A 13028-nucleotide genomic window follows, 5' to 3' on the forward strand; every position below is an offset into this window, starting at 1 on the left:
CCTTTCCGACACTAGTCGTTACATCAGATATACAGCACTTGTCTCACGTTCTTAAAATAAAGCTGAATTCACAAACTTCTTAAAATATCCCATGCTGATAAGTGCCAGATACGTAGAGGTTGCTGGGTGACAATATTCCTCCGCATAAACACAGACTTTCCAGGTCTTGTCAGTTGCCGTTTTTGTCATTTCTTGTGTAATCCTTGTCTGTCTTTTCTCTCGGTTTATCTGTCTGCATTTCAACATTGTCATTTCACCGCCTATAACAATGGAGTTTTCTAATCAGTAGAGATAAGTGGATGGATATCACTTTCGTGCTATATATAGTTGATGGTCCTTATATGTTCTATTATTGTAACACTTGAGACACAGAAACAATGGCTAAAGATGTATATTCTCCAAAAGTTTGTACTTTATGGGCACCTTGATGTAGAAAGTATGGCCAAAAAATCAACAGAATAAGTATTATTCTTGACCATTGCTCATGTAAACATGTTGAGAACCATCCACCAAATGGACAAATTCTTGCTTGCTAAATGCTCTTTGACTAAGAGCTGTTCCTTCGGGTCCTCCACATGTACACTTGGCTTATCCATTGGAAAGTATATAGAGAAAATATAAAGTATATAGAGAATATTGTTGTCCCGTTCCAAGGTTTTTAAACAACTGGCCCAAGATCTTCAACATGTTAAAATTGTTCAACCATCTGTAGCCTTGGACATTCTACATTCTGTAATGGGAGCCCACCAGAGGCGTTGACGGTGTCATCTGGTGTTGACGGGAGGCTGTAGACCAACCAGTCAAAGAAATTTCCATTATATTCTTTTAGTTTTAGATATTCAGCTATTACCCCCAGTTTGACAAACTCTTTAGAGAAGCTCTCTATTCCAAAATGGGAAAGGGAAAACTAATTTACAAAATAAAGAAAAAAGAACATGTTTCAAACTTTCAGAAAGTTCTGCTTGATCTTAACGTAGGATTACAATGCTACTTCTGATGGACCTTCAATCAGTAGGCCTCAAAGAAGAAGACATCCACCTTTGAAACCTAGGTCTATTTCTCATGGTTTGACGACAGATAACCTATGAAGTCTCATAGATCTCGAAAGGATCACAAACTTTGTGGTGTAAATAAAATGGGCATGTACAAGAGTGTGGGTCCATGGAACTCCCTAGGATAAATGATGTCTCCTTGATCTGCCATGGTATTGGGTAGCTTTACACTGATTCTACGAGGATAAACTTTTGGTCTTTATAGAATTATCATGTATTATCTTCCAATTTTGCAGATAAATTGGATAAGGTTTTAAAGATTTTAGCAATTCATTTTATATAGTAAATAAGCTCCTCTGTAGAGACCTAGAACATTCCCAAAATTGGATCATCAACCCAAATGTTATATTTTCCGTGAGTCATCGATGAAGATATCCCTTGATCAGTGACTTTAAGTATAATAAAACGTTTTCTCGATGTAGTGTGAGTGATAAGTGATAGTAAAGACGGGGCTGCCATCCTTTTATTCACCCTCCAACCGTCTCGAAACACACTGCGAAACTATGTGGGATATTATCAAGTTACCGAGAGCAAACGAAAGAAAGTCAGTGAGGCATCAGAAGATCAGGAATCTACTTGCCAGAGCGCTCTCACAAAGGATGTGTCAGAAAGGGACTGCGTTATTTCTCTTCGCTATCATCACAGGCTGGAAAACACCCGGCTGACATTTACACATTACACATTCCTCCATTTGTCAGCGTTCCCAGAAAAGTAGCAGACGCAACTTATAAGTTCAAACAAACCTAAATGTTTTCGGCATTAGATGATAACAATTTGGATCCAGCGTTAGAAAACATTATGTATTGCAGTCGCTCCCTCTCCAAAAATGATTAATATACCATTGGCGGAGAAGCTAACAAGGCCACACATGATGAGATGGAGTCATCTGGTCCATGACCGAACAAACAGAATCTGGTGTAATTTGGGGTCACCTATATTTGTGGCTTGCTGCCTTAAGAAATTGTGAGATAGTTTTTGTAAACAGAAGAGATACTTCTCAGGTTTCTTTAGGCCATCTTTACCATTTTTCAGGATCCATCAAATTGCAAGCCAAGTGTTTCGTTACACCAGTCGGGAAAGCAATGTAAACAATGCAAACTATGGCATCCATTAATGGGTTGCCAATGAAAACAAAATATCCCCAATCCACATTAATGGGGTGAAACCTAGACCCTATGCCTAAACCTTAGACCCTGAGGCAAACCACATGAAAGTCCCACCTCTGCTCCATCCCATCCAACAGTTATTTATTATTTTATTTTTTATGAAGCAGGTTGTCCATACACTGTCTCCCACCTATGCTAACACCAGGTGTGGAAATTTTTAGTATTGGGAATGGATCCTGTTATTATCAATGGTTGCTGTAGGTTGTATCAGTAAGGGTCCTTTTTGGTGATATAAAGTATCCACACATAAGGTAGGTACTGCCTCAAGGGATGGTGGGTAAGCTTAAACTATCTTAATGCGGTTGTCCAATATTATAATAAAATCTCGAGGTAGACTGGGGGGGGCCTGTACAAAAAACAAACCTCTACTTACCTTTTCGGGCGCTCCAGGTGTCCTACGACAATGTCGATCCCTTGTTTAAAGGGATACTATGCCTCGGCGCCGACAACTTCCGGTCCCCTGGCACACCCAGTACACCTTGCTCCAGTACAACTTCTTATATAATTACATAGGGAGAGGTTTTCTGGGCTGCCACCCACTCACTCCAGTTTAATGGGACGTGATCATAGAATAAGGCTACCTACTCAGGGTGGGGCTTAGAGAGCCATCGGCTCTTTGAGCCGGCTCGTTCATGAACAGCCTATCACTAACCCAAACCTAGCAAGAGTCCCAAGTGCAAGGGTGTATGAAACCCAGTACAGTACAGTCAGACCCAAACATTTGGTCTACCACTGGGCCAGTCTCCACTGAGCCTCCTCCCATAACCAGACATGTCGTGCTTAGCACTAATTTTGCCAAATATCATCTAACAGTGGGAAAACTGACTTTTGGTTGCCCAATCTTTCCGGTAGCCTTCCAAAATCTGTTGCCTACTTAGAAATGTTAATAAGGAACATGGATGTAATAATCTGTGTTGTGAGTTTTTGTAACAAAATTACATGATTTTTTTTTTTTTCTATGAAGTCTTTTTTGAGATAATTCTTAGCTTTGGATGCCGTGCAATATAACTAGGTGTCAAAATCATATTAAAAATATTCTCATATTGTTGCTTCCACATGATTCCCTTTATATTTCCTACATGAAAATATCCGTAATTTCTTCCATTTTTTAAACAAGACATCGAAGTGTTTGTATGTCTTGGCAATTTTCAGCAATGATAATAAACCCTTGAGGTGTGTGTATTTTTGAGTCAGTGTTTTGGCCAGAACATATTTGGCAAACCATACAATGCAGATGTGATGAATGTGTGAGTAGGAAGAAAAGTACACGCAGCGCACAGTTTCCGTCAAACCAAGCTGGTTGTATTGTAAGCGGTGAGAACACCGCCTACGCCGGGGAGCCTAGCTGTTCCTCTCCATTTGACGATACTATATATATAAAATGTGTCCACACAAAAATCCTCCCTCCTTATAGAAATAACACATTTCTTGTCCTTTTTCTACTCATGTAGGTTCACATAAACACCTAAAATATGGAGGTCTCACCTTTGGCACCCTCACAAATGTTGAGAATAAGGGTCTTGTGACCCCCATGGGAATGAAGAGGTAAGCCAAATGGACTGTAGATCGACATGCCTCTTGATTCAAGTCAGCGGAGCAACAAAAATAGTTGTGGCTGGTTGCTTGGATATTTTTGGCCACCCCCTTTGACTTGTTTAGAGAGTTTGTGTCAGCAGTTTGTGTTAGGGTCAGCATTAGGACAGAGGCCAGGAGACATTTTCAGACTGGGGTTCTTTGGACCCATCAGATTAAATAATTCTGGGGATCTATATTCATCATCCTCTATGAAATAGACCCCACAAGCCTTTGTATTAGGTTGTCCTCTGTTGTGGTGTGCTCCTTTACGTTAGAGCCTGGGTCCACCGGAGGATTCTCTGGTACCGTGTTGGGTCAGGAAACCTCTGTTTTCTAGATAGGTAAGGGTTGTTTGGCACCAACACCTATAAAGTATTATTTGATATACTCTGTGGAGGGGATACCCTTTTAAGGTAGGTTCAGACCACCTCAAAATCCACTCCAATAATACCACCTGTATCTGCCACAGAAAGTCCTGCCTCATAAAAAAAGACTTAGACACATGTAGTGACCTACTGCAGTGTTTCAGCAGTGATTTCCCCACTAAAACTGTGGTCACATTCTATGTAAGTAAACAATGACCCCTTCAGACTTGCAGTCAAGTCCACTTAAATGACATCTACCACCAGGATGAAGGATTGTAAACCAAGCATACTGGCATACTGCTGTGTGCCCCCTCTGACAGGATCTGATCTTCTTTAAACTTCCTATACCCCCAGACTCCATTAAAACCTATGGAGCCCGGAGCCCCTCAGGCTCATTTGCATGCTTTTAAAATACTTTTTTTGTAAAAAAAAAAAAACAGGGCATAAGAAGCTAAGAGAAGAGCAGATCCTGCCAGAGCGGGCACATACCAGCATGTAGGTGTGCTTGGTTTACAATCCTTGATCCTGGTGGAAGATGTCCTTTAAAGGAAATCTACCATCAAAATCAGGGACACTAACTCATGGATCCAGGCACCGTGACTTTGGTAATCTTCTTATATTTGTTATCCATGGCCTCCTTCCTTCTAATATCAACTTTTAATATACTAATAAGGCAAAAGGACTCTACCAAAGCCCCTGTATTCTGTAGTTTTACAGGCTGTTACACAGTACTCACTCTCCCCCCTGCTCCCTCAGCACTTCCACCTCTTTCTGCCTGATGTAATCTTAAGGCAGTAGAGGAAGTTTCTGCCCAGAGTGGGAGGAGGAAGTGCTCCCGAACAGTGTTACTTCCTGTGAGACTACATTGGGAAGGGGCTCTGGTCAGGGACAGATAAAGACTTCCATTGGCCCTGGCCTGTATGAATATTATAGTCCCTACACGTCTGGAATTCAATTCCTACATCTGGTACTAGAATCAGCTTTTTGGGGATGGGGGATGTGTCCCTTCTACCTGCTTTCAACATGCAGTGTCAGGACCTTTGGAGGACCTTCTAAGGTCCTGAAATGGTTCTTGTCTACATGTGTATTGAGAGCATGAACAGATGTACGAGGATTTCATGGGTGAAGGTCCTTCTCCGTATAATATTTGATGGGTGCTTTGGGTGGCCATGGGCTCCTAGAAGGCTTGGGCCCCGATCTGCTGCCCAAAAAAGCTTATTTTATAATTCACTACTGGCTCTGGTCGAGCCTTCTGGCAATCATTTGCATAATTGTAAAAGTTGATGTTAGAAGGAATGAGGCCATGGATAACAAATATAAGAAGATTACTACAGTCCCGGTGCCTGGATCTATGAGTAATGTCCCCATGTTTTTATGGTGTATAAGAGATCCAGTCCTTAGTCGCAAGAAAAAAAAAAATTGTTTTTAAAATTTTTATACCTTCACATTCCTGAAGTTCTGCCATACAAACAGATGGACTGTGTATAATAGAAGTTACGATCTGTGCCGACTTCTAAGCTAAAAGAAGTAATGTGATCCGACTGGGAAGTAAACTCTCGGCAAACAGGGAGGCAGCCAACCTGTTTCACACTGCCTGACCCGGTACAAGAGGTTTCTTTCAACGTGTTTCTCTGGTATTCAGTGCCATATAAGTGAGACATTCACTGCGCAGCATGGAAACCAGTGATATTATCCCCATCAGTGGGCGTCTGGCATCTCTTCCTAAATATATACGTGTGTTATGTGCTACAAGTCTCACTAAATGTATGGAAACAGTTCTAGGCTTCCCGGGACGATCATAGATCTTTAAAAAATCTTATATTGTCATATATTTATCAGTCTTGATACTAATTGATTTACTTTACTTTTAGTTTGCTTACACTTTAGTTTAGTTTACTGTATAAACTTGCTAATATCCTAAATTAGTGACTGTAGGATTATACGATTCTTACCAACAGTCTCAAATTTGTTGGAATTTTAAAACTTTTCTGACCTAATGGGGCAGATTTACTTACCCGGTCGCGATCCAACGGCGCGTTCTCTGCGGTGGATTCGGGTCCGGCAGGGATTTATTAAGGTAGTTCCTCCGCCGTCCACCAGGTGGCGCTGCTGCGCTGAAAAGCATCGGAACGCGCTGGAGTTCACCGGCTCGGGCTGAGTGAAGGTAAGTGCAAGCTCCGCAACAGATTTTTTTTTTTAAATGCGGCGGTTTTTCCGAATCCGTCTGGTTTTCGTTCGGCCACGCCCCCCGATTTCCGTCGCGTGCATGCCAGCGCCGATGCGCCACAATCCGATCGCGTGCACCAAAATCCCGGGGCAATTCAGGGGAAATCGGCGCAAACCGGAAATATTCGGGTAACACGTCGGGAAAGTGGGAATCGGGCCCTTAGTAAATGACCCCCAATGTGTTGTGCTTTAAAGTGGCTGTTCCCAGGTAGGATGGGGATGACCCTGGGGCGGGGGGTATATATGTGAAGTTTTAAAGTCATGGACACTCAACTAGGGGGAATCTGGAAAAACATGCAAAGTTTTCCCGATGGGATAAGGAAAACCTAGCCTCTTTTATCTACCTTGTAAGGCAGCTCCCTTGAAATCAAGCATGACTGTCAGGAAGCCTTATGACATGATGTGGGATTAAAACCAAACCAGTATATCCTGGAAAACTTTAAATATTTTCCCAGAATTCCCCTAGTGGAGCATCCATGGCTATAAGACTCCACACACTTACACGGCAGCCTCTGTAAGGAGAACTCTTACTTCCTGACCCTAGTCACAAGCCTCTCACTCCGACAAACCAGTTCCCTACACTGTACTGAAGAGACCCAACCAGGTCGAAACAGCGCTGTCTACAGTTGGGAGTCTGTGCCTTCTGGAATAGATATACTGGTTTAGTTTTAATCCAGCCTCATGGCATTTGGCTTCCTGAAGGTCATGCTTGATGTCAAGGGAGCTGCCTTACTAGGTAGCTAAAAGAGGCGTGGTTTTCCTTATCCCATCCTGGAAAACTTTGCATATTTTCCCAGATTTTTTTGCATACTGTACAGTATTGGATCATTCACTTATGTCAGACTCAATTGCTAAACCAAACACAGACTAAGGAAAATACTGGTTGTTTTAGGGTTTTGTTCTCAAAATTTTAACATGGAATCAATTTTATACTTTTTTGTAATAACTTGTAGACTGAAATAAAAGAAATGTGTAATAATAAAAATAAACTCTGAATAGAAAGGGATGCCCAAAATACAATGTAGTAAAACCACATAATGTGAACAGTGTTGTATCACCAACTGACTATGTCCTTAACAATTTAGGGGTTGGGTTGCATTTTTACTGTTGTCCCATGACTGTGGCTCGCAACCACATCAGAGAGACGAAACTTCTGGCTCTTCTTGCCAAATAACAATGTTCCGAATATTTACTTCGGTTTCTTCCCAAGTTTAGGAAACTTCTCTGCTAATAAATTCCCATCATAATAAAGACATAAACATCTCCACCTCCAAGTCTAAGAGAAAGAATCATCCAGCAGGAGTTTGGGTGGTGAAAGATAGAAGAAGTAGTCCTTTGCTGATGGGCTGTGGTGGGGAACACCAACAAATTGAGATACTTACTCTACTGTGGTGCCCTGAGGTGCGTCCTCTGGTCACCTTGTTAAGAAGTCTGTGGTCCTGTGATGACTTTGGATAGAAAATGACCTGGAACAGAAATGTAGATGTTCAGCAGTGACTTCAGAGACTCTAGCTCTGTGAATGTCAAGAAACTGGTATAAAGGGGTTGTCCACTTTTAGTAAATAATGTATATTGTTTGTGTAATGAAAAGTTATGCAATTTTTCAATATACTTGCTATATCAATTCCTCATGGTTTTCTAGATCTCCGCTTGCTGACATTCAACAGGAAGCTTCATTGTTTACTTTCTGTGAATAAGAACTGGCCCCTGGTCATGTGATGTCCCGCAGATGCAAAGCTCGTTATGTCGTGGGTCATGTGATGTCACACAAGTGCACGGCTCCTTATATCCGGGGTCATGTGACGTCACACAGGTGCATGGCTCATTATATATCCCTGGTCATGTGATGTCACACAGGTGCACGGCTCATTATATTCCTTGGTCATGTGATGTCACACAGGTGCATGGCTCGTTATATCCTGGGTCATATGATGTCACACAGGTGCATGGCTCATTATATCCCTAGTCATGTGATGTCACACAGGCTCACGGTTCATTATATCCTTGGTCATGTGATGTTATATAGGAGCATGGCTCGTTATGTCCTGGGTCATGTGATGTCACACAGCTGCACGGCTTGTTATATTCCTGGTCATATGATGTAACACCGGAGCACTGCTCGTTATATATCCCTGGTCATGTGATGTCACCCATGTATGGCTCATTATATCCCTGATCATGTGATGTCACCCATGTATGGCTCATTATATCCCTGCTCATGTGATGTCATACAGGTACACGGCTCATTATATCCCTTGTTATGTGATGTCACACAGGTGCACAGCTCATTATATCCCTGGTCATGTGATGTCACACAGGTGCGCGGCTCGTTATATAACAGAGAGTAATCAGAGCTGTGAGATATAACAAGCCGTGCACCTTCGCGACATCACATGACCAGGGATATAGCAAGCTGTGCACCTGTGTGACATCACATGACCAGGGATATAACAAGCTGTGCACCTATGTGACATCACATGATCAGTGAACAATTTTTATTCAACAAGAAGCTTTATTGTTTACTTCCTGTGAATAAAACAGCAGAGAACTAGAAACCATAAGGAACTGATACAGAAAAACTGATCCATTACACAAAACCCCTTAACGTCCGGGCTGTCATCTTCTCATGAAGCACACAAGGCATCCCAAAAATAATGAGTAACTAAAATACATTTCCATTGGCAAATTGTCAACATTAGCTTTTTTACAAATTTTCTTGAATTGTCTCTTGAATTTTCTTTAACAAATTTTCATTGCAGCCAACGTGTGGTTAAAAACTCAGCCCCTGATTGGCTGCAGAGATCATTTAGTGCTGCTGGATCTGCAATATTGGATTGGCAGAGAAAAGAAGAGTTTTTTTTTTAGTTTACATAATTTGGGCATTTTTGTTTTTGACCCATAACAACCCCATTATGCGTGAACTGTTAGTAGTTCCTTCGGGCACCAACTAGACATATCAAGTTTACTTAAAACATTTCCTTCTTTCGAGTTTATATTGAAATAAGTGAATTCTCCTTCTGCAATGCTCTAAAAAAAAACCCCTTCAGAATAATATCTCTTACGTAAGGAATGCGGAGGCTGCAGCCCCAGGTGGGCCGTGGATCTTTCAGATTTAATATGCATTGGCCGTCTTCTCCTCCCTCTTGATTTTCTTACTGTCCAGTCTTGTTTCTTGGCGTGCTATGTGATTACACAAACATGTCTGAGTATAGAAAATAAATTCTCCTGCATTGTCTCATCAAAAAAAGATTTTACTATTTTATTAATGTTAGACTGAAAATATCTGTGTGGGATTGGTAGGGGTCATGTGACCAGCCTAAAGTGCCAAGAAACGGGAAGCTGGTAACTTAGCTGAATGATTGTGGAAGGACTTAGAGCTGTAGAGTTGACCCTTGGTGACTCCACCAATTTTGATCAAATTGGAATTTTCTTTCTATTCTTCACCATTCAAAAACATTATTGAATGGGGGGTTCCAGACTGCCTGCTCCAACCAAGGACCACCTATCTCACAGTAGAGAACCTAATTGATGAATTGAGTTCTGAAACCCTGAAACTATAATAAGAAGCAACTCTACTGTCAGATGGGTAGTCCTGGGCTGGGGAAGACTGTAGAGAGACTAATTCTATCTCACAGTAGAGAACCTAATCTATGAAGTGGTTACTGAAACTACCCTAAAACTATACTAAGAAGAAACTCTACTGTCAGATGGGTGTCACGGGTGTCCCTGCGATCCATGCCCGTGCCCCTCGCCGTGGCGGCTCTGCCCAGTCCCCTGGCCCGCACTCACCTCTCCACGCTCCTGCTCCCTTCACGGCTAGGCCGCGCATGCGTCCCCACTCCCAAGGGCGCGTGCCGGCACTCGAAGATTTAAAGGTCCAGTGCACCTCTGATTGGCTCTGGCACTTCTGGGTTTCCCATAGAGACCGGCGGCTCCCATCACTCCCCACCGGATCTTTGAACTACCAGCCTTAGAGAAAGCTTCCTTGTGATTTCCTTGTGTTCCCTATTCTCCTATGCCTGATCTCCTCTTGTTGACCCCGGATCTGACCTCTGCATCTCTGCTGCCTGACCGCTTGCATGTGCCTGACTCCGAGACTGCCCGCTGTATCTATACCTCGACCTTGGTTGCCACCTGTGGAACAACCTGGTAGCACCACACCGCAGCAAGACCAACCCGCTTTGCAGTGGGCTCTGGTGAAGACCGTGTGCCACTTAGATTCTGATCCCAGGCTAGTACCATCTCCCACGGTGGTCCAGTGGTCCACTGACCCCGAGCCCTGACAATCGGTAGTCCTGGGCTAGTGGAGACTGTAGAGAATCTATCTCACAGTAGAGAACCTATTAGATGAATTGGGTACTGAAACCACCCTGAAACTATTCTAAGAAGCAACTCTACTGTCAGATGGGTAATCCTGGGCTGGTGAAGATTGTAGAGAACCTAATTCATATAGTGAAGCTACACTAATAAGCTTCTGTAGTGTCAGATAAGTGGGGCTAGGCTGGACAGACAGTCTGGAACCATCCATCCGGCAGTAGAGAACCCAAAAAGGATTGTTTTATGTGTAAATTCGTCATGGCTGGAGAGTTTTGGTTCTTATACTCCGGAGCATTACCTTAAATGCTTTCTACCATTTGGAGCTTCATAAGAAGAATAAGTAGCCTCAGCAACTCCAGTGAGTGTTACCCCAGTCGGCAATTACTTGTTCTCAAACTTTCTTTTACAATCTTCACAGAAAAGACTGGGCTACACCAAAATTTACATCTGGGATCCATCCATGTATTGGGTTATACAATAAATCCAACAATAAGAAAGTGCTGTAGCCAAGTCCAGGTACAGATCTTAAAATGTGTAAAATGGTACTCAACCAACGTCTTGAGTTGGACCATCACATGATCCTATTTTGCAGTTAAAATCTTCCCTACCTGTTGAACTATCACCTATCCATCCCTAGTACGAAAAAAGATTGTCGAAGACTTTGGGCCGGGCTGCACCAGTTTTATGTTTGATTTTGCACTCGAAAGAACGTTTTTGTAGCTTGCACATGTATTTATAAAGTGTTTGCGCCAATTTTGTTTCGCTGCTGCACAGCAAAATGTGCACCTAAGGAGGCGTGTTAGTGTTTAGTCGGAGTTTGAGACACATTTAATACAGCGACTCAACAGAATTGTATTGCAAAGGTGCTCCTAGAAATAGATGGTGCACACTTCTCGAGCAGTACAGGGTGCACCCGACCAATCTGCCACAATCGTGGGGCAAACTTACACTTAAAGAAATCTGGCCTGTATTTATTGTTGAACTGCCCATGACAAGCGACGTGTGTTCACTCTTCTGACCAAGGAACCACCATGATGCTACTTATTCTTTAGGCCTCAGTGAATTCTAGGACGAGTCTATTGAGGACAGATGCGGTAGATAAATTCTACATATTTGAGTTACAAGTTTACAACACACGCCCATGTGTACTGCTCCATTGACCAGGTGTCGTACTCCAGACCTTCCAAATATGGAACAAATAGTCGCTATAAATAGACTGTGTGAATAAGGTCTTAGCGAGTTATTCTGTGTATATGTTTTATATAAACAGTGTGTCGGTATAGTACTAGACATTACATAACATATGAGCAGAGCTTTGTAAGACATGCAAGAAAGCAACTCAGTTTAACCCTTCAGTAGATGCAGTCAGACATTGCAGGGTTTTCATTTGTAATATTCAAATTCTTCTGGAATTTATTTAGTAAAGGTATATTTAAGAACCCAAACTTAAAACCTCATGTACATGAAGGCTGGTTGCTTGCTCCAACTGCTGGCGCTGCTTAGACGGACCCTCCCTATCTTTTGTAGTGCAGACAGTCGGTACATTACTGTTGCGGCGCATGGATTGTGAGGCACCGTCCATCACCGTGACGGGAATTTGCCCAGTAGAAGTCAATGGGGCCTTGAGTTAGCCTCAGTTTATGTGCTTAGCTCACGGCCAAAACAAACAGTCTTATGCATAAGCCCTTAATCTGCAGTGTGTGAATATGGCCTATATATCATCTAATGGAGCATGTCATATAATTTTCTTTGACGTCAAAGGGAATTGGGGATATATGACAGATCACAGAGGGTTGCACTTGCTGTCTGCAGAATGGGGGATCAAAAGTCCAACCCAACTAGCTTATAGGGAAACTGATCTCCAGAATCAGTTATCCTGTAATCCCCCCAGAGGTCCCATCATCCTTCACTCCATTGACTTTGTGACTTCAGATAAGGGTTATCGGATGAATGATTTCGGAAGTCCATCTCAGAAGGACTTGTGGTTGTATGCTCTCGAATTTCCACAGTTAGAAGGCAACAATTTATATATACCGTATATAACTACTCGAGTATAAGCCGACCCAAGTATAAGCCGAGGCCCCTAATTTTACCACAAAAACCTGGTAAAACCTATTTTTTTTACTCGATATAAGCCGGTTTTCAGCACATATAAGCGGGTTTTCAGCACATTTTTCTTTGCTGAAAAACTAGGCTTATACTCGAGTATGTATGGTAAATGTCCTAGGCAATAAAACACCAAAAAAATTTTGTGTACTTCTGTATAAACTCTCGTGTGAGGTGTGTAGTAGCAGTGTTGGAATGGGGTCACCATATGATATAATTCT

General features: G+C 42.3%; 1 protein-coding gene across 1 annotated transcript in view; it reads left to right on the forward strand.

The window, feature by feature from the left end:
• Window positions 1-13028, forward strand: part of PLEKHH2 (pleckstrin homology, MyTH4 and FERM domain containing H2) — an 89675-nt gene that overhangs the window by 30167 nt on the left and 46480 nt on the right. The window lies entirely within an intron of this gene.

The sequence above is a fragment of the Engystomops pustulosus genome, chromosome 3 (assembly GCF_040894005.1).
Source record: "Engystomops pustulosus chromosome 3, aEngPut4.maternal, whole genome shotgun sequence".
In the NCBI taxonomy this organism is placed as follows: domain Eukaryota; kingdom Metazoa; phylum Chordata; class Amphibia; order Anura; family Leptodactylidae; genus Engystomops; species Engystomops pustulosus.